Consider the following 21,796-nt stretch of genomic DNA (forward strand, 5'->3'; position numbering starts at 1 on the left):
TTTTGTTCAGGTTTGATCGGGAGAAAATGAGTAAATATTTCAAAGATTGAAAGATCTTTTATTTTCATAATGCAAAGTAGATTAGAGTGTTTGAATTTTCTGAAATACTCCAATGATTTGTAGTAGAATATGAATTTTCATATAGATGAATTTTGGTATTTAGAACAAAAATAAATATACCTAGTGGAAGAGCAAATTTCAAATTTGATAAAACAGCACCTCTAAAAATCTTTCTCTATGTTGCAATTTTCAGTATTATTTAAAGCAAAGAAATCTTCTGTATGATCAGGTTTGATATGTAGCAATATTATTATAAAGCTCACCTCATTTATAACTTGTCCTTTATTTTCAAAGTAAAATGGTAGGCTTTAATAGAATTCTAACTAAGTGAAAAAAATTGAACATGTTTTTGTCTTTCAGACTCCTGAGAACACTTTTTTCCTGAGCGATTCCAGCTTCCAGACACATTTGCCATGATAAGGGTTTCAGTCCTTTCCCGTGCTTGCTCTGAGCCATGAATGGATATGTGTGATGCCTGCAAGTAAAACCAGTGAGTTGTCAAATCCCAAGTTTTTAGTAACTCTGAACTTTTTTGTTGTTGTTGTTTCTTTTGACAATATCTCTCTCTTTCCCCCACCTTTACTCTCTTTAATCTGATGTGTTTGTTTTTGTTGTTTTGTTATTTTTGTATGTACTTAAAAGCTGGTTATCATTATTCATTAAAAAAAATCATTGTTAGGAAATATGAGCAATATCAAATATATCAATACGGGGGGGGGAAAATCCCACTCTCTTCCTTTCTTCTCCTGGTCCCCTCAAATCTTGGATGAAAACTTGAAGATTTTGGTGCAGCTGGAGCTCAGTGATGCTCCTGGCGCTGCACCCTTGTGCGCAGGCAGCCTCCGCTCATCTTACGTGGACAATTCGTGTAATGATGAAAGATGAATACGAAGGGGCCTCTTCTCTGCCACGTGTTGGAGGCTGCTCTCTCGAAGGAGCCATTGCCAGCAAATAACAAACTCTGCCACTGGCTGCACGTCTATCCCGGTGACAAAATGGTGTCACCAGTACACAGGAGAGTTGTCCCCTCACGTGCTCATGCCCCTTCAGTGTGGGCAAGGTGCAAGAATGGTGGTGTTGGAAGAACAGTGAGAGAAGTCCTCCCATATCTATTCTTTTTTTTTTTCCTTGATTTTTTTTTTTACAGGAAAATTAGAAGATCTGTCAGAGTCTTTAGAAACTAGGAAATATGGGTAATTAAATTGCATGGGAAATGGGTGAACAAATTTTTTTTTTGAAAAAAATCAGGTTTCTGTTACAGATTTAATATCCCTCTGTATATTAGAAAATGCATTTAAATACAAAGATTACAAAAACAGAAATTCACACCTCAGTGAATTGTGATTTTTTTTAAAGTTTCTTCCCTCTCTCTTTTTTTTTTCCAGAGGTAACATAATTACCGTGTCGTTTAGCAAAGATTATAATAGCTGTTCAATTTTTACCGACTGGTGTAGTAAACACTTGAATAAACCCATATGGCAGCTTGAAGTGTGCATGCAAGAGAGGGATCCTTACCGTTTCCTTTGTGTCTGAATTACCAACCTTGCTTACATGATGATGTTCCCCAAACAGGGAGCAATTTCCGACTCCTCCAGTGATGCAAACACTTCTCATGACTTTATAGCACATGGATCAGTTGACCATAATTGTGGCGGTCAGCTAATTAATTCCTTGTTTGTTCTCACAATATGTATTCAGAAAATGTAGGGTTATATACAAGGGACATACCTTTATTTAAAACAGCCAATGCGTTTCCTTACTACTTCAATTATTATAGATAATATCTGGTGTCCAAGTTGTACTGCTGAAGTGTCTGCTGAAGATCTAGTCTGCTCTGAGTGTAGCATGGGCAATGACCTGGCGCTCTGATAGCCCCTTGGCACTGCCTGTAGTGGGGCTGTTTCTTCTCTCAGTGGCAGCACGTGGAAGATCTGGGGTGTTTTGAAGCCATCTCTTGATATAGCACCTTGATTTATGAAGATCTGGGAGAAGTGACTGACTGGCATTCTGTATAAAGACGAATTGAAGACAAATCTGTCTTCTGGGTGGCTTCAGTGTTGGAAAAGGACAAGGAAGGATTATTAACTCCTTCCAGATGCCAGCTTGAAGAGAGGAAAAGATTCGTGTTATTCCTCATGAAACTCACTTAATTCTAATAATCTTAAAATTTCCATGTTGCATGAACACTTCAAAATATCTTCTGAATGCATTAGACTCTCTAGGTGCTTTTAAAAATCACAAAATAATAATAAGAAAAGGACAAGCATGGAGCAAGCTGGCTGGGAAGGAGCAGTTGGCCAAAATGGGTGCTTACAGTGTTCTTAACCCTGGTGTATTATCAGCCCTCTGCCGTAATTATCCAAAGATGGTAAGTTGCCTGGTGATCTACTGACTGTAGAGGGGCTGCATTGAGCTAATTTACTTTTTGTTCTCCTTTTCCTTGAGAGTTCAGCGTAAAGGAGTGATCCTTTCTGCAGCTGCAGTAAGAGCCACTTCTCAATATTCTCTCTTGTTCCCCACTTGAGAGTCTATGATGATGTCAGGAATTCATTCACAGCCGTGCAGGTTTGAGAAGTTTCCAGCTTATTGAGCAACCAAATGTGGTTTCTGTTGATTGTGTTAACTGAATAAGTAGGACCTTTAGAAGAAGAAGAGTTTTATTTAAGGCAGAGCATCTAGTTGTATACCGTTTCATGGCTGGCAAAGGTCGTCTAGGGTAAGTAGCCAGAACAGTGAATTGCCTCATTGCAACAACCAGGAAAATGAGACAGAAAGATATGGTAAAAGGTTTTAACAAATTGTTCCTTGTTACAAGTTTGTAAAGTTGAGGAGATGGTGCTGTGTACATTTTTAAATTGGAGAGAACCATGCTTGTAAAATAAATTGTGTTAAAGAACAGAACAAATCAAAATAATGGGGAGGCACGAGAAATCCGGCCTTGTGGAGAGTTCCAAGCGCGTAGCCCACGTGCCCAACTAACGCACGTGCTGGAAAAATGCCCTTTTTCTGACAGACCATTTGTATTTGTGCAGCACTGCTGGCCTTTCCATTAGACCTTTTACTTCTCTTTTGTGGGATGTGAGCTCCAAATCTGGGGACAGAGCCCATTGTCGTGCTGCAGACTGGCATCATGGAGATACCACTGTGGTCCTCGGAGCATCACCCTGTCTCTTGGCAAACGTCAGTGACTTGTTTTTCCATAAACTTTTCTGCCTGTGGAACTTTCTACATGGTCGGGGGAGGAGAGAAGAAGTAATTTTAACAATTTAATATACTACATAATATGTTTTATAAGCTGGTGTGAATGCTCCTAAGTATTTTGGTCTTTTTTCATAACACAATGAACCTAATATTGGTAAAAATACAGATCTTAGCTGCCACCATAAAGAGAGGCTAGATTTAATAAACAGTTATGAATGTTGGCAGCTGCCTATCAGATTGTATAACATCGGCTAGAGCACATGAAGACAGTGTCAACTTACATTTTATCTCCGAAGTATTTTCAAAGCCTTTATTTTGCTTTCTCTTGAGTCCTTAACCTAATTCAAGTTATATAATTGGCTGAATATTTTTCCACATAGCTAATTGGCTAGTTGCCAGCGTGGAAACCATTGTCTGACTTGATGATGATCAGGAATTAACATGACATTTGCGTGGTGGTAATGGAATACATTAGTAATGTAATTCATGACTGTAAGAAAGGGACCATCATCTCCCACCTATGAGCGGCAGGAGGGGCCGGGAGGATGATGAAATGCTCCCAGCAGGCACCTCACAGCAGTGGCTGGCCAATCTCGATGTCAAATTTAGTTTTAAATTCTTCAGACAAAGCTGTAATGCTTACCAATTAATTACCGCAAATGTCAATTAAAAATCTACCAAATAATACCGTAAGATTAAATTTCAATTAAAAAAATTACATTTAACAAGGAAGATACAACATTATTTTAATGAATTCTGCTGAAAGTGACAGTTTATCTGGATCTATTTATACTGTGTAGGTGGATCTAAATTCATTCGATAATGTTAACCATGTTACTCCATATACATATTAGTTTTGAAAATTATTTTCACTTTGGATATGTCCAGAAGGAGATGGAGCATCAAGGGGCATTTTTCATCGTCAGTAGAAAGGGGAATTTCACGCTATTTAAGTACAAAAATCTTTCTTCACCTAAGATGAAGGCTTTTTTTTAGAGTTTTATAGGGGCCAAATTAGTGGTATTTTTAATTTCTTGGTATTTATGAAATTGAGTGTGGAATTGTGGTAGTAGAATTGGCCCTGACTTTTGCTAGGAATATAACGATTCACTTGGACATTTTTTTTCAAGTAATGTGTTTCCTCATACAAAAAACTTCAATTATTCATATAAATTATTTAACAGAGAAAGATTTTGTTGTGTGATAGTGGTGACTTGTAAGTACTGAACAGAGCTTTTGTCTGCAAGTCTCTGCTGTCTCTTGGTAGAATGATTAAGCACTTGCTTAAATTTAAATGACTCGTCTTCAACGGATGTTTAAAAATGTATTTTGAGCTAGGAGTGGCACAGATAATATGTCAAGTAATACGAAGTTTGGAGTTTGGACCTCATGTGAATGTGTAGGATTAACTCGTATAAAATGATGGTGCTTCATGAGACCCAGTATATTGATGCAACGTTGATTTTTGAAGCAGTTTCATGTTATGGGTAGTTTTTTCCTAAAAAAGGTCCGTTCTTCTCCTTTTGGAGCTTGCTGCTGGAGATAGAAATGCAAATGCTCTGAGAGCTCAGGCTGATGAATAGGGAAGAGCTGACTTGCAAGGGGCAAATGGATGGTCAGACACGAGCAGGCTGTTCCATGCAAGGGGCTCCTCATTTATTAAAGCTCTTGTGAGCCAAGGGCTCTAAATGTATTCCAAAGAACTACTTTTCCAGCTTCATCTAATTTATTTCCATGAGCTTTTATTATATTTTCACACCATCATGTCTAAAATAGGTAAGAAAGAAGACATAACTGAGGAAACAGATTTTTTGTGTCAAAGCGGCGCTGACAAAGCTTGCTCTTGGGGAGCAGGAGGCTGCTTTTCCTTGGCGTTGTTGTGTCTGGAGGCATGAATTTCAGCAGGTTTTAACTTCAAATTAGGAAACGCACCCAGAAAAGCCAAAAAACTGCTCGCTGCAGGTTAAAGTAAGCTCAGTGGGCAGACGGTGCTGGCACCCAAGCGCGGTTCGAGCTTTGCTGGCTAGTTGCCGAATGCACCCAACGTGGTCCCAGCTCTCACCGCTGCTGTTCAGACGCTTTGGGGTGTTCAGAGCAGAGGATCCTTTCTGCAGCGAGCTATTCCCTGCTAATGCTATAACTAGCGGGAGGGAGATGTAGCGTTTTTCCTTAGGGGGCCACAGGAAATGGAAGCTGTGGAAGTGTCAAGGAGCTGAAACATTTTCTCAGCACCTTCCCAGACACGAAGGTGGCAGAGAGACAGGCAGAGTAAGGCAGGCTCGTTTCTTCTGCAGCAGTCTGAGAGCTTTAAAAAGGCAGCAGGGAGAGGAGAGAGCAGGAACGTTCATCATGTTCCCACCAGCAGATTATGGGCAAGAAGGTCTTGGTTTTTAGGTAGTTACCTGGAAACGGGAGTTGCTGCTCTTAAGCATCTGTCTCTCCTGGGCCTCTCCTCTCCATGCAGGAGTGGCCTGTTTGCATTTAAGCCCTGAGGATGAAGTCCTTGATCCGGTCATGGATTCTGGAGGAACTGGAACATATTCCACATGGCTGGAGCTGTGGAATTGAAGGGTGTTGCATGTTGCTCCAGACCATCCCAAGCACTCACAGCAGTGACCAGTCTCCCCATCCGTTCCCAGAGGAGACAGAAGCTGTGCAAGGCAACATGATTTTCATTAACTCTTAGTTATGACATGGTTTATGATATCTAGACAAAAGCAAACATCTCCAGGGAGGACTTATGAAATGAGAAACTAGAGCACTAGGAGCCAATTGCAGATCACATTCTCTTAAGGAAGTCATAGGAGACAGAGATGCCGACCGCAGGGAGCACAGGCACGACTGGGAGCTTAGAGGGATGTCCCCAAGAGCTCCTTTTGTAGGTGGATACAGGCATTGGGTGCTCAATAGTACAAATGCATTAGCTTGTTGCCCTTGCTCCTTAGGGAAAAATAGACTTTTTTTTTGGTTGTCTTCATTAGCATTGCTTTTTGACAGAGCCTTAAGAAATCATTCTCTCTTTCAGATATACAAGGAAATTGAATACAGAGTTGTTTGTCATGAAAGTCCTGTGTATATACAGTGGCTATAAAACGCCAGATGCTGAGTGTATTGGGAGGCTGCTCTGTCATCGGCTGGTCGAGGCGGGAGCTGGATGTGAAACCTAGCAGTGTTGTCTTCTTGGTAGGGACTTGGCCATTGCGTCTTCAGGGAACTTTGAGTCTACCAAGTCCAGTCTTCATGGCTTTAGCTCTCAAGCTGGGGAACAGATAAATCTGAGGAAGGAGGTATTGGAAGACCTTCACTCGAGGAGAATACCCATCTTTGCTTCTAACAGTGTTTTGGGTTGTGTGTGTCTGTGTGTTTCAGTGTGGCAAAGTTTTCAGCAAGGACTTTCCTGAATAAAGGAGGGCCAACGCTGCTCAATTTAACTGACATTATTCTCTGAATAAACAGGTCTTTTTGGGTGGAATACAGCGATGCCTTGCTGAAGGTTAAGCCACCGCATCTCCCCTGCAGTGTCTCGCCCAAGGTGTCTCCAGCTTTCATGCCCACTTCTTATTTCCAGTGTCTTCCTCCTTAATCGCCCACCTTGCCAAGACATCCGCAAATACTTGGGCAGCGTATATGCTGTAATTGAGCTGAATATGGTGTCATTTTCAGAGATTTGGCCTGAACCTGGAATTTCTGTGTTTTTGTGGGTTTAAGTCAAACCTTAGCATTACTTCAGTGTAATGTTTTTGTGGTTTAATGTTCTTAGAGATTTTTACAGTGTTTCTTTTAAATTCTGTCACTGAAGTGTACAAGAGCTGACAAGTGTAAATATGTAGTTAGACAATTTCAAAAGTGTATTATTTACTGATCGACCATAATGGCTCCTTTGGAGCCATTATACTCAATCATATCATGTCATTCTGTGGCACTTATTATGATGGTAATATGGATATGCATATTATATTTTTTTTAAGCAAGAGAGGCATTATTGTGCATGCTTAAAAGCTGTTTTTTAATTGTCAATAATGCTCTGAATGTTTTTAATATCAAGATTTTAACCATCTATAGTCAACCACCTAGAAATGATGGTAAGAAAAATCTGTTTATAGGAAAATGAAAAAAAGCCATGCTTAGTATTTAGAACAGTGAAACTGCATATCTCCTTAATATGCCTCCCTTTTTTTTTTTTTTTTTTTTTCCCTTTATTAGATCCAAGGGAAACCTAGAACCCTAACCTGAGAGCTGTCAGGTAAAAGCTTTCCGTTTTATCTCTGCAGTGTTCATCGCTTCTGCAAGCTCTTTCCGTGGCTTCCTAATTGTGTTTGTGGCAGTAGCAAATGGCTGGGCTGAAAATCCCATGCAATGTAAGTCATGTTAAGTCAGTGGAGGGTTTTTTTTAAGGTGTCACAGAGGATGTCTTTTTTTAGAGCTGGAGTAGAGAAGGAGGGAGAGAAAAGCAGAATGAGTGCATCAACCATATAAAATAGAGGTTTTTTTTTTTTTTTTTTTTTAAAAAGCAGCTCAGAGTGCTAAGTATGCTTCAGTCTCGTGGTAGAGCTGGTTCCAGCAGAGAGAGATAGGACAGTTAGCAGAGGCTTGTTTGTTGAATTGCGTATAAGACTTTTAGTGCAGGAGGAGGTCTGAGTTGCATTGACGAGAGGTGAGGAGCAAAGGTGAGGTTCTGTGGCATGGGGGCAGCAGATCCCTCGTGGAGAGATAAGTGGGCAGAGCAGGAGTAATCAGAAATGTTGCTTAATTTAGCAGGAAGGGTGCTGCTGCTGCTGCTGCTGCTTGGAAGTGGATAAAGTGTAAAGGAATCTGTGTTTGGAGAAGCTCTCGGCTCCAAGGTTGCCATTGAGGTGAATTCCAAATTGGGATTATAAAGCAGAGAGTTGTGGAACAGGAAGAAACTCATTGGTGAAGAGGACCCTGCCATTCACTAAGGCTATTTTGACAATTTTAAATAGCCCAGGAGTGGAAGGATGTGTTTTTGCAGATCTTGATCTACTAACAAATTTCTTTTCAATAGTTCTTAATCAACAGAAATACCAGAGATTTTTAGCCAATTCTGAATTAATTCTAACTTGTCTCTCTGAAATTATTTTAAAACTGCCATAAAAGCAAGTAAATAACCTCTTACTGTTTCTTTCTTTGACCTAAATAATACAACTTCATGCTCTGGATCGATCTTATATTTGTGAAACGACTAGGGAAAGTTAAGCATGATGATTTCTTTGGAGATGCTGTCTCTAGGAAGGTTGCTCGTTGAAGTCTCATCAGTTCAAACATGAAATATCTGGGGGACTTATATTGGAATCATCCTTTCAATATTCCTGCTAAATAGCAAAATCACTCGTTTGAATAATAGTATGGGATTAATTGAGCTGCAGTGCATTTGTACATACACGCGCGCACTAACACACAACACTTGATGATTCAGAGAAGGAGTAGAGTAATTCAGTTCTTGGACTGCCTCACGTGTGATTGGCTTCCGTTCTGGGGGACTTATTTTAGGGAAAAATCAATGTCAACTGAAAAACATTCCATTCTGAAAAGACAAAAATTCCCCTACTTGTGAAAATGTGTCTTGGCAGCTGATTTAACTTATGATACAAGATTTAACACTTTTCACTAAACATGAATATTTACCATGGCAACAGCTACGTTACACGCCACATGTTGGAGACTTGCACGTTGTTGCAGGAACTTGTAACTAGTCTCCGTTTGATAACTCCTTGTTTCCGTTGGCAGGATGGGGCTCCTTCCGCAGCGATTTCGTGCACAGACCTCCCATCGGTATCGGTGGGAGTTCTGCCTGCCAGGCAGCCGCAGCATCGGGCTCTGTGGCTCCAGAAATTCGTAGCTAATTGCTCCACAGAGCTTTCTCTCTGAAGAGCTTTCTAAAAGTCTCTTTCTCCTTTTCTCTCTCTCTCTCTTTTTTTTTTTTTTTTCCCCGTTTTCCTCTTGACATTTTCTCTTATTTTTTTTTGCTAGCTAGCATCAGGTGGGCTAGTCCTTGGGCCGTTCTGGGTGCTCGCTGTGCAGATGGTGCCCTGTCCTGGGAAGATCCCTTCTGGTCACCCCCCTTGCAAAAACGCACATCAAACCTGTTTTGGGTTTTGTGGTTTCCTCAGGCCTGCCTGCCCTTTGCCGTGCCCCCGTGCTGCTTCCCGCACTCCTTGTCACCTTCCATTTGCGGTGACTCCCTGTCACCTTGCATTTCAGGCGACACTAATTACGTTGCGCTCGTCGGGGACTTAATAAAGCTGTGACAGCTGGGACAGTGCCCGAGAGGTGAAGTCCCCCCGCTGCTGAGCGCAGTTTCATGCACTGGAAGAAGCTTTCTCAAGTTGTACCTGCACATGGCCATGGTCGTCATACTTGCAGTGGGAAGGGTTTTGTTGTACTTATTTTTACAAGGTAGGAGGAATGTAAATTCTCTTGCTTTAGGATACAGTTAGCAAAGGTTTAGACAGCAGCCCCTTTCCTTCAGAGAAAAATTGTCTTAAGTGCTTTTTTTTTTTCATACATTTCTCCAAAGTATCTGGCCCTGACCATTCTGTAAGGAAAGGATGTTGGTCCTTTGGGTCTGGCCCTTCCTTTCCTGGACGCTGATGAGTGCTCTGCCCTTTTTCTTCTATTTCGAATACTCAAATAGAATTGAAAAGGGCTGTTAAGCAAGACTTAACCCATGCCAGCTGTCACGTCCCCTGGGACCTGGGCTGTGCTCCCTGGCTGTGGAAGCAGCCCTGGTGCAGGCTGGTGCTGTGCCGGGAGCTCTTGTGTGTGGCGTCTTTCTGGGACCATGCACACATTGCTGCAGAACTTCAGAAATGTGCTTCTGTTTTTAGCATGGTGCCTTTTAAAGGTGCTATATTTGTTTCTATTTGGTGTTAAATTAAAATTAAGTGGTTCAGTCGTGTAGATTTAATCCTGTATGAATATATCTAATTTTGAATCCTTTTAGCCTATGTGTATGTGACTAAGAAAAAAGCAGTGGAGTAGGGGGCTCTGTGTTTCATTTTACTTGGATCAAGTAGCCTATTGGGGTATCAATTATAAGTGACTGTTACACTTGTTTGTTACTAAGGTGACTGCAACGTCAAGGTTAGATGGATGTTGCAGTATTATAAATGCAAAGATTATGCAAAAAAGAAAAATAGTTGTTGACTAAAATCATCCTGTTCCAGTAGCATAAAGTTGCCCAGTGTCCTACATTTCAATTCTTGTTCTATTAAATTACCTTTTTAATAATTTGAATCCGTGTTATTTTTATATTATATTGCAAATGTGACTGTGAGGTTATTTTTAAGATATATTTATTAAGGGAATGAATACAATAAGACAAGTCATTGCAGCCCACATGCAGTTCCTTGACTTCTCATTTTATGATGTTTCAATTGCATATGATTACTGAATGTAAGTTTTAACTTTTATGGGGCTTCATTAGAGATGCAGCTGTGTAGAGAGCAATTCAATAGAAACTTTATATATAATTTTTATTTTTTATCTTTTTTTGTAAACTCTGAAAGTATAGTGAGATGGAGCTACTTGATGGAACATAATTCCAGGCTTCCTTGCCTGCAAAGTTCTGGAGTTTTCAAGGACTTAGCTTTCCTGGAAGTGTCTGTTGTTAGTGATGAGGCATGTCACTAGCGAGAGGTCTCTGCACTTGGCATGAGGCAACCCAGAGCATCTCAAATCCAAAGACATTTGCCTCTTCTCCAAGTAGGATGCAGAGAAGAGGTTGTATCCTCAGCTGAGGCAAGGGACAAGGATCGGATGCTTTTTGCTCCTCTGCAAATCAAGAGTCCTGGTGGAAAAATAAGGTTTTGATGAATCTGCATCATTCTCTTTTAATAGGGAATCTAAGGAAAATGAACTCCCTAAAAGAACAATATTAAAACCAATCTTAGTGAGCAAGCACTGAGAAAACAATTTTTTGGGGCACATTTAAAGGAATGGATGTGATAAATGAATAAATCTACCCTGCAGTTAAAATAAATGCTGTGATGCTTTATGTGAATACTAAGCAGGAGCACAGCACATCAAGTATGGTTTAGTTGCATTATTTATTAGGATAATGTGTTTGTTTTTAATGTATTAAAATGTAAACATCTGTAACTGAATGATCTTGCCTTTTTAGAGGAGGAACCGTCGTATTCAAAGCTAATTGTGACATTAGCAGCTCATGTAAAGCCTATTCCTCATTATAGGCTCTGTATTTCCAAATAGCAACATCTCTTGAGGTTGCAAACCAAGATCCAGAGGGAAGACATGTTTCTTGAGGCGGAATAAGGGAAAAGCACTTGTATTCTCAAATGTTATAGGCTGATTGCAAATCTTTGATGTGCATCTGCTGTGCAGCCCTTACTGCCGTTCCCACCCAGCTCCAAGCCGTTCCCTGCTCCGTTCTTGGAGCTATAGTGCAGGTCATAGTAGGGTCCTGCATCTAGGGTAGGCAGCTGTCTTCCACCTCAGTGGAAGGAGGCTTTCCAGTAGCTATGGATATGCAGTCGGTGGGATGTGGATATCATGTTGGCAGCATGTTTTGCTGTGGCGAGCAGATGTGTTTCCCTTACTTGTGGGAAGGAGGAGATCTAATGGTCGTCCCTGGGGATCTGGCCAGGATCCTCAGCCTGGCACCAAGGTGGTGGTGAGGTCCCTCAGTGGCCACTGCCTCCTCCATGTGGACTTTGTCCAACTGACTTTTAGTGATGGTTTTTCTGGTTAATGATGAGTCTTGTGGGCTGGAAAAGCTGGTTTTGCTGTGCCTTAGAGAGGGAACTGATGCTTTATTAGGCACTTGTACCCTTCTTCTTCTTCTGAGGAGGAGGGATGGGTGGTGGCGTTGCAGACGAATCACATTCCCTCGTCAGGAGTACAGCAGCCTGCCCTTATCCGATCATCCCTGGAGAAATGGTTTTCCTGAGCTGTGCCGCCTCCCACAACAAGAGAAAACATCCCAAAAGCAATGAAGCACACAATTACATAATGAAAAACAATAAAATGCATCTTCTAATATGTACCTACTAGTGACTTTATAATAAAAAGTAAATGTAATTACATTTTCAGATATTCTGCTGTGTGCTAAACTCCAAGAAGAACTGAAGAAAAACTTATGAAGAAAAGACTTTCTGTTTAATATAAAGCCCAGACTTTGAAATGACACAGAGCAGGGAATAAATGTCCGTCATCTATCAAATGAGGTTTGAATGGTTTAGGTCACACTAGACAAACACTTCTCACCCTAAAACCTTCTTTTCATCTTCATTCATCAACAGCACCTTAAGCTCGTGCCCCTCCTTTCTTTCCAGTGTCTCTCAAAAAATAATAATCTCCTTGATGCCTACAAATCACTCCTGGCTGGCATTCGTTAGGCGAGTTATGAGCTAGGGCTTGTGCCGCTCTGATGAACTGTGTGTGTTGTGGCCTTCCCATCCCTGCCTCTGGAGGAGCTGGGTACGGTGGGAAAGGTTTGGGTTGCAGCAGGGCTCGTGTCAGCAAGCAGGAGCTGTGAGCAGCATCGAGGCTGCTGTGCGCAGGGGATGTGGATACGGCCTGTGGATAAGGGATGCACGAGTTTGAAGGGAGGAGAGGTCCCAGGATTCCCGCTGAGCAAGCTGTGCAATCCCTCTTTCCTGCTAGGAAGCGACTTCTCTTACTGCAGTCCTTGTCTGATACCAACTTTTTATTTTTTTAAATGAATGGTCATCCTCTTGGATTAACTCTCCTAAGGCACATTTTTTTTCCTTACATTATTTCTTTCTCACATTTGCATTGGTTGTTCTTTTTTCTTGTTCACATTCTTGTCTGGTTATGATGCCAACTTGCCTGGAAGTGGTTTGGTAGCTGGGCAGTCCCCTGGTTTGGAAATGCCATAGGCAGTTTTCCCACATTTTCTCTCTGGGAAGCAAGGTGACAGACAAGACTTCGTCACCAGCACCAATTAATATTGATCTGTGTAATTCCAAATTAGGAGCTGATCAAAACTAAATGTTTGCAGTGGTGTAGGCTCACTGTAGCCTGCTCCCCAACGGGAGGAATTCCCAGCTGAACAAGTAGGTACGGGCAAATCTAATTAGCTGATGGAGGAGGATTCACCCATTTGTAGGAGCTGGTCACACATCGCGGAGTATCAGAAGGTAAGCCAATTTCCTACCCCACTACTTTCCTCTTTTCTACTTTTTTCCTTCACAGTTTAAAAGCTATAAATCACTTATCTGAAATGTATTTAAAGAGAAGAATATTGTCCTTTGCATTCCTATTTAATGCTTTGTAGCAAGTATGGTTGGGATCACTCATGTGCTAAAGCAAGAGAAATATTCTCCTTTGATGCTGTATCTTTGTTTTAGGCAGTTTCTATTTTATTCAGTTCTTAGATGGTAATTCCAAGTTCTTAGATGCTGCTTATTCTGCCACAAAAGGAAAATGCAAAAAAGGATATTTTAATATTATTAATAATGTTTACATAATTAGTTCAGTTACTTTGTTCAGCCTGACATTTTGTCATTGTGGACTTGTCTTCCTCTCTTCTTTTAAAGCCTGTTAGCGGTGATGGGAACTGCAGGGGTGGTGTTGAGAGCGTGTTCTCATAGAGCATCTCCCTGTGTGGACGAGGAGTCCTCCCCATCCACTCCTCCCCACCTCCAAGAGCTTCTTACGCCTTTCTGAGGCATGCCCATATGGGTCCATACTTAGGAACATTTATTCAAGCTTCATTAAAATATAAGGCTTCAAGAAATGTTGTCTCTGGTCGATACTAAAAATATGTATTTTACCTGTAAAATGAAGAGCTTCAAGCTTTAAATTTAAGAACCTTTAAATGAGTCCTTAAGTTTTGTACGGAATCAGGTTGTTCACTGGTTGGGAAACTCTCCTTAACTGTGTCATAATGGTGAGTTATTCCTCTGATGTATAATTGCTGTTGTGTGACATATTTAGTGTCTAGGCTCGGGGCTTACATAGCTAGGAAAAACGCTGTTCTACAAAGACTTTTTAATACCAAAAAAGGGAAGTGAGGAAGATCTTTAAATATTGGATGAAAAAAAAGTGTTTTTGTTGTTTTTATTTGAAAGAAAAATAATAAGAACAACAGCAGAAAGCAGGATAATTGTGCTGCACAGCTGATGGAGTAGCCAAAGGAATGGCTTGTGCCCCTGTTGTGCGGCTGCCGTGGCTTGCTCCTTCGTGTTCCTCCGCTTCTTCAGAAAGGCCTCGCAGCCTGCAGATAGCAGAAATTAAATTAGTATTGATATAACATTAGACACTCCTATTAATATTGACAGCCTGTCGATACTGTTGTGCTACTTTTGTAATATGGGATGTTAGCGGATAATGCCTTAAATAAAAACACACTAATCTTATAATCACCGGGTATGTAGCAGGGGTCTTGCCTCTGCAGGCTCCTCCTCCGAGCTCCCCTCCTCTTATTTGGGGTGAGTGCAAGGTTTCCTCTCCCCCTTGTTTTCCCTCTTTGCTTTGATCCCCTTGTTTGCTGCAGTGGCAGTCTCCACTGTGGATCATGGTGGTGGTGGGGATGGATGCCCCATGGCAGGGTCGGTGCTCAAACCTTGGCTTTTACTGCTAGGTTTTTGCCTGGGCGATGTTGCCCTCTTGTTGCTTAAGTGCATCCATGCACCACTGATGGAGCCCTATGGTGGGCTGTTTATCCCCTCCTGAGCAGGTTTTTAGCTCCAAGGTGCCGCTCTGGGGAGGTGTGTGATGAGCAGAGTGCATCTCTGAGCAGCAGGTAGCAGTCAGGGCCGCTGAAGAGCATGGGCTGGGAAAGCAGCATGCTTGCACCACCCCACACGCTGTGTTTGCAGAGGCTGTGATGGTTTTCTGGGTGGAAAGAGGAAAAATGCCTTAATAACAGTGACATGGGGAGCTGGGTGTGTTGCGAGAGATGTACAAGCAAGTTTCTACAAGCAAGTCCCTGACTGACCATGTTCTTTGAACGTGCGTAAGAGTATGTGAGATCAGAATTATGTCCTTAATTTATCGTGCTTGTTTTGTTACTTAGTGCATGTTAGCAGATCCGCATTTCATATGAATATTTTATTTTCTTAAAGTCTTTTGTGAAAATCGCCATGTTCATCAGAGCTAAAGTTATTTGTTAAATGGTGTAAAGAATGCGCATTAAACAATAATGATGACTTTGGTAAACACAGATGTCTTTGTATTATGCAGTGGGGTTTCTGCGTGAGTTTGTACCCGTCTGTGAAGCAGAACCTGCCGTGCACCTCGAGACTGGGGGAGCTCGAATCCTGTTAATTGCTTGTCTCATGGTCCCCTTGCGCGCTGCGAGCTGTTGATGCAGCACTGTGATGTTGATGCACCCGATGCACGGGAAAGCAGGCACCAGATCCAACTTCTGCCACTGTGTCTCCTAACTCTGGGGGTGTTTTTAAAAATGGGGAGGGAAAAACCTTTATCTCACTGGAAACCATCTAGTGCTGATCAATTATCAGTTATATTAATGCTGATCAGTTATCAGTTATATTAATGCTGATGTGGATGTTGCTTGGGCTGCTGGATTAAAACAGCTTCCCTGTTATGTATTGAATGGAGTGAAATACGTGGTCACAACAGCAATGCTGTGACGATGACAACTGTCCTGGGCTGTGCATCTCATTAGAAAGATACATGTTTTTCTTTGTTGTGTGCCTGTGAATGATAGAAGTTGACAAACATCTTTTAAGAAGTTGCTTTTGGGACAGAGTTTCATTCGTGGTGCAGAATCTGCAAAGAAACTGAAGAATATTGTTATGAAGGTAAATAATTTGTGTACATGTGTGTTTTGTAAATAACTCTCCTCTGCATTTTGTTTTTACATTATTGTTGTGCATATGTTGAAGGAGATTCTCATCTTGGATCACTTATTCTTGTAAAGAAATCCCCAAAGATGTAAAGTTCAGTTTGCATCCAAACTTGCACTTAAAACAGGTTTAAAATACTTGTATCTTGCAGTTTTAAAGACTGAATTGATTCTCCAAATGTACCGCATTAACTCCTAGAGGATGGTGATTTTTTCCATAATGTTGTTTTTTTGGGGACAAAGAGTTACTAACTTTGACAGCGGAAAGCTACTCCGGAGGAGGTGTACTGGATATAGGGGCTTAGGCTGCTGTCAGCCGAACAGGTATTTTCCTACTTTAAAACACCTGTTTTGAAGATGCTCGATATATTTGCATTATTTATGCCCATCAGACTGCATTTCTGCAGGTTGCTGGTGTTGGTCTAACTTAGAATTTGCCAAACTTCTAAAGAGGAGCTCTCTCCATGCTTGCCACAGTGGTGTGCCTGTGCTTGGGCATCTCAGCTAGACTGTTTGCAGGTGACTTAAAGAGCAACAAAAAGCTCAAGATTTTTTTGAGAACTTTCCGAATCTAATTTAAAAAATAATTTTAAAAAGTTAAAATTTCTGTTTACAATGACTTTTCGTAGTGAATCGAGGACGAGCATGGTGCATGTTCATGGCATGTGCCTGACTGCTGGTTTCGTAGGTGGTGTGTGGATGCCAGGTAAGCGCAGCCTTGACCCACAGAAACTTGAAAACGTGATTGAGAAACACGTAAGAGGCAAGTGTGGGCTTGAGGCAGGGAGGAGAAGAAGGAGGTGGCAAGTCGCCTTTTCCCACCTTCCTGGCTCCTCCATGGTCCAGTCCCGCTCTGCATCCTCATCCTTCCCCAGCCTCTGCGGCATCCCTAAATCCGGAGCAAAACCTGTGCAGAAAATAAAAGTATGGGCCAAAGTGGGCACCAAGGGACTCCTTAACTTGCGCTCACCCCGGGTCTGAAACTGTTCTGCTGTTCTACTCCTGCTTCAGTAACACCTCAGATTGGCACTTAGCCTTACAGGCACAGTTAAATCTGTATTTTTGATTGCAGCAGCTAGGGTGGAGTTTCCTTTGGGAATTGAGAGAGTAGGAAGTGTTGTTTGTAGGGTTTTTTTTTCTTTTTTTTCTTTTTTTTTTTTTTTTTTNTTTTTTTTTTTTTTTTTTTTTTTTTTTTTTTTTTTGCTGACTGGTGCTAATGTGTAGGTGGGGATGTGCTGCTGTTTTTGTAATACTTTTATTGTTTATGGAATTGTTAGTTAATTGACGGTAACAATGCCTGGGGCCTGGGAGAGGTTTTCTTTTATGTTTGCTCAAATCAGAACAAGTAAATAATTTTGCAACTTAAAAAGGGGTTCCAGATTATTCTCTGTAGTTTATTTTACCTTGCAGGTCTAGTAGCCTTTGCATCAAGTCGTTTCATACCTCATTGTCAAGTTTCCTCACATAGATTTATGTTATTTTGAATGAAACAACAGATGGGGAAAATTGCTTTCAAAATTCAGAAAAAATGTAACCGTAAGAAACCCCCCGAATTGTCCTGGGAGTTCAAAACAGGTGTCACACGTGAACTTACTTCCAAGTAATTTTTATTAAATAAGTGAGGTCTCAAGTTGATAGGTTTTTTTTTTTTTATTTTTTTTCTTCAATTGAAAAACTTCAGTGCGAAATCTGAAAAGCAGAATGATATCTGATGGATGAAAATGCATCTTCGAACTTCTGCTAATTGCTTCACGGTTTACTTGGAATAAAACTTGGTAACTTTGTCTTCCACATTTATCCAATGAAATAAAATTCAAACCAGCCCACGAGCTAGAGAATGTTTTTTATTTATATGTAGTGTAGTTCCATCTGGCCCACATTAAGGACCCCAAAAATATATATGATTAGCTTTATAGTTCACTGCTAAAGGTAGCAAAGCTGGCTTTTAACATTTTTCAAATTTGCAGCTAGCATCTCAAAACATTTGCTGGCATTTCCTGACTGTGATTACCAACCAAAGATTTTCTTGGTTGTCTCTTCACTTTTTAAAGTATGTCGCATGGTTTTCCTGCTAAAAATAACTCTGAAGGCTCTGCTGTTCCCTCCGTAAGTGTTGAGCAAACCATCTCTATTAAGACGGGTCAGTGTGAAATCCTAAAACTCAAAAAACTTCATCTAACTAACACACAGCATCGAAATGATGAGAGGTATGGCTACCCTCAGTACTAAAGTTGGACTTAATAAAGTAAAATACTACCCAGTAGAAAGAGCAGAGGAGGTGGGTGATGTTACTTTGCAAAAGTTAGTATTTGACAGAAATTGGTTCAGAAATGTTCCCCCGTCCGATATGAAAATCCTAGAAAAACACGTTTTCTTCTACCAAGATGTGTTACTACCTTAATACCTTTCCTTTTTGCTCTACCTTGATCGTCTCCATATGAACCCCATGCAGGACGTGAGAATTTCCCTCCGTCCTCAAGCATCCATGGAAGATGCTCCTGCCAATGTGGGTCTTGGGCAGCCCCAGGAAGGGTGTTTTCCCCCTGTAATTTTCCCTGTGCCTGGTAGTTATGTAGGGAATTTTTCTCTAAGTGCAGTATTTAGACATTGAGGAGGCTGCCTCTTAACCTCAAGTATGTCCAGAAGTGTGTCGCAAGAAGTGCCAAGGATTTTCAGGAGTTGAACTGAAGGTGTTGTTTGAAGTTAACCATATTTTATTTTCTCAAACCCTTTCTTGGGACATAATTTATATAGCGTCGTGATGGGCACGTATAAACATCACGATCAGGTTACAGCGCGAGTTGAGTGAAATAGGTAGAGGCGGGTTCTGGTGCTTCTTTTCTTGCAATAAAAATCTCAGAAATTCAGTTGCTTACCTTATAAAATGCACATTTCTGTTGCGGATTGGACGTGCTTTAATGAGGCTTTTACTTAGACAGTAGGACATTAGCCAAGTGTTCGCTGATTTTTACATGGTGAATGTTTACGTGCCGATGCAGAGCGGCCTGACCGTGTCCTCGCTGCCCTGCTGCTTGCTTCAGTGGAGGATTTGAGTCAAAAAAAGCCCCTTCTTGTGCTACTTGCAGGTGCCCATCTCCTGAAGTGGGATTTCCCGGCCCAAAAAGCCTGTGGAACAGCAAGACATGATAACTTTTTGCTGCCTTTTTGTGACAATTTTGGAACAGAACAAGGCAGCCCTGCACTGGGACGATGCTCCAGCAGAGCCGGGGGAGCTCCCAGTGCAGCCTCAAATCATCGTTTCGGATAAGAGGCCATGTAATAACTCAAGAAACAGGCAAGGAGATCTTGCCTTAATGCTGCATAAACCTCCTTTGACTGCAGGAAGCTTAAAATCAAATTTGGCAGCGCTCACAAGGGCGGCGAACGTGCAGCCTGGCAAAGCTGGGGCCTTCTCCCTCTTCCCATATTACGTAGCACCGCGTGGCTGCCTCCGTACACCTTGATTTCAATCTCATATTATTTGTAAAGATTTTTTTTCCCCATCTTTTTGGGAAAAACGAGCAAGAGAACCCCCAAGAAATGTATGTTTGCCTCTGCAATATATTAAGAGAGTGGCAGCAAGGCCGGTCAGTTGTGGGGCTGGAAGGATCCACCAGCTCATCTCCTGTGCACAGAAATTCAGATGTACCGTGACCTCAAGAAAGTGAATTTTTAGAACAGTTGAAGTTAGAAATCTGGGATAAATTTGGATATTTGAAAGTCATGGTAACAACCATTTGTACGAGTGTATCATGCTCTATAGTAAGATTGCATAAGGGCACAGAATGAAGCATCTGATTTTTCTGCCCCCCCCCCCCCCCTTTTTTTTTTTCCTTCCTTTTTGGCATTCTGTTTGTGACAATTACATGACTCTCTATTAACTGTGTGGGGAAGAAAGCAGTGTTATGAAATGAGGAGAGATTTCCTTCATCTGTTACTCTGTAGGTAATTTTTGTGCTTTTTCCAGTATTTAAGTACCTCTTAACTGCTTGCTGTCCATCTGTATACCATTCATAGTACTGTAAACTAGTATATGTAGCATGACCTTGTAACTTGCTTTGTTTGTGCATCTGCCAGTACAATATGTTGTCTTTCCTTAAAATGCAAATATGTTACATGCAGCACAGAGCTCCTTAGTCAATAAATAAATTGAGGTAAAAAAAAAATGTACCTAATACCCATTTAATTTAAATTCATTTTATAAACATAAAGACGCCTTTTAAGAGAAGCTTTAATTCAGACTAGCACCTTGATTTGTGGTTGCCATGGAGAATCAAATCTGTCATTTGACAAGAAAAGTCACCCATTTATGACAGCACTTTATCTTGTCTCTCCAGGGGAAGAAAATGTCAAAAGTGAGAGCAGAAAAAAATAAAGCCTTGAAACACCAGAATTTCTTGATTTCATTTTTATTATTCAGCTATCATATCCTTTCTGATAATAGCAAGTTGGTGAAAATAAATAATGTTCCTACAGTAAAATCAAATATTTCCTATTGGAATGGACAGGGCTCTTTGTGATTGTCAGTGCTGTGAAGTCTGGCAAGAAATAGTGTTATTAGATAAACCCACAGTGCCCAAATCCCATTTTCTTTTCATTACAGTGTCAAAATAATTATACCTGTGTAATTTGGGTAAGAAATTGTTGAATAAGTAAAATGGTCCATTGGAAGAGATTGCTTTGAGCTTGTGTTCATTACAGGGTGGGGTTTTAACATGCTGAATGAAAAAAAAAAAGATAAAAATTATTTATAATTTCATTTGAATAAAAATGTCTCATTACTCTTTCATGTTCTTTGCAATGAAATGAGGTGGCAAGTGCTATATTTTGCTGGGTTTTTATGTGTGTGCATCTTTGACAAAAATAGAGTTAAAAGGGGCAGGAGTTTGAATACTTTTTATGTCTCCAGCGAAAATCTCTGAAGATTTTAGAAGACATTAAATGAAATTGATTATTATCTTAAAAAAAAAAAAGTTTTTATTTTGTGGGATAAGAAATGGCAAGAATTCAATGTTTTCAGGAGTACAATTAGCTATCACAAGTGTTTATGCTTGTACATTTAATCCATACAGACACTAAGTTGCCCCCAGGGGAGAAACACTTACTGTAACATTGCATGACTTTTTACATAAATCTAAAAGTGCTGTTTAAATAATGAGACTAAAGTAATCCATTCTGCGCCTCTTTCTTGAAACGGCTCTTTTGCCTTTTACAGTATTATATGGTTTGATGTGGTTCAGGAGTAATCTTGTATCAATGAGATAGCATTATAATAGCAAGTCCTTTAGTGGTTTAGTGTAAATATTGGGCTGGTAGGGGAGCCGCTTGCTGGAATAGTTGTGCCTGGGAGAGATTACAAAAATGGAGAGAAAGGAAAGGGTCGCAGTCTCTCTTTTATTTTTTTTTTCCCCTTGAAATTGGCTCGCGATGCTGGATCCATAGCCAAAGCTCCCTGGGATCTGCTGTGCAAAAGCAGGCGGCACAATAGTTCCCTATTCCTGCTTTCATGCGGCATTGGAAGCCAAATTCTGCGCTTAAATACTTATGTGTAACTCTAATTGACTTCACAAGGCAGCCACCATGCCTGTCCAGGGGCAGATTGTGCAAGTAAGTGATACGTCGTATCCTGCGGTTCCTTAAAAGTGTATGTTATTGCAAATGTCACCTTACTGGTGAAATAGTTATAGGGTTTTCTTTTCCTTTTTTCTTTTTTTTTTTTTT

General features: G+C 40.8%; 1 long non-coding RNA gene across 1 annotated transcript in view; it reads left to right on the forward strand.

The window, feature by feature from the left end:
- The first annotated feature begins 425 nt into the window (after positions 1-425).
- LOC112958603 overlaps positions 426-21,796 on the forward strand; it is a 125,105-nt gene continuing 103,734 nt past the window's right edge. The window contains exon 1 of the long non-coding RNA XR_003251457.1: positions 426-550. This is a non-coding gene — a long non-coding RNA (uncharacterized LOC112958603). The remainder of the gene's footprint in view (positions 551-21,796) is intronic.

The sequence above is a fragment of the Nothoprocta perdicaria genome, unplaced genomic scaffold (assembly GCF_003342845.1).
Source record: "Nothoprocta perdicaria isolate Ctin4 unplaced genomic scaffold, notPer1 scaffold_9, whole genome shotgun sequence".
Lineage (NCBI taxonomy): Eukaryota > Metazoa > Chordata > Aves > Tinamiformes > Tinamidae > Nothoprocta > Nothoprocta perdicaria.